Consider the following 886-nt stretch of genomic DNA (forward strand, 5'->3'; position numbering starts at 1 on the left):
TCTGAACTACTTCGGCATAGGTCTAAAGCTAGTGTGTAATCAACATATCTCTAATACTGGATCTTAGCCCTTTCTCAAAATTCTTGGCTTTTTCCCTATATTTCTTCATATGCTCAGGTGTAAAATAGTGCATTGCCTTAAATTGTTGTTGATACTCTAATACTGATCTAGGCCCTTGTACCAATACCATAAATTTAGATTCCTTCCTATCTCACACACTTATGGGAAAGTAGTTCCCATAGAAGACTTCTACAAACTGTTCACAGGTGGGACGTGGATGCATTGCTAACAGGATGGGTCTGGTAGCTTTCCACATGAGCTTCATTTTGTAACTGGTAACTAGCACATAGGATCTTCTGCTCATCATTATAGCCCAAAACTGAGAAATCCTTCTCCACTCCCTCTATCCATTTGACAGGAGCTAATGGATCATATGTCACCCCGCTGAAATATAGAGGCCGATACTTCTAAAATTTCTCCATCAATTTGCTAGTGTCGGTCTACACCTGAACTACTGGTGGAGTTTCTGGAGTCTACTACCCTGTAAGTGTTATTATAGTTAGTGCTGGTTGGGATGCTTGTCCACTTATAGTCTGAGCAGTGATTGGAACTCCAGATGCAAAGAGAAGATTGGGAGCAGGAGCTGGTGGAACTTGTGGAGGTGCCTTAGAAGCATTATTTATTGGGGATTCTTTGGCATGTATAGCAGTGGCCAACTCTTCAACCATTACCCTTTGTTGTTGCTATTGTTGTTGCTACATATTTTATTGCAAAGTTTGCTGCATAGTTGCCACTTCTAGTGTTGTGATCACTAATGCTGCAGGTGGTGGCATAGATGTTGTCACATCTTGCCTCAAATTGGCCAAGGTATGGGGCACTAGACACC

This window comes from Macadamia integrifolia, unplaced genomic scaffold (genome assembly GCF_013358625.1).
Source record: "Macadamia integrifolia cultivar HAES 741 unplaced genomic scaffold, SCU_Mint_v3 scaffold875, whole genome shotgun sequence".
NCBI classification, from domain to species: Eukaryota; Viridiplantae; Streptophyta; class Magnoliopsida; order Proteales; family Proteaceae; genus Macadamia; species Macadamia integrifolia.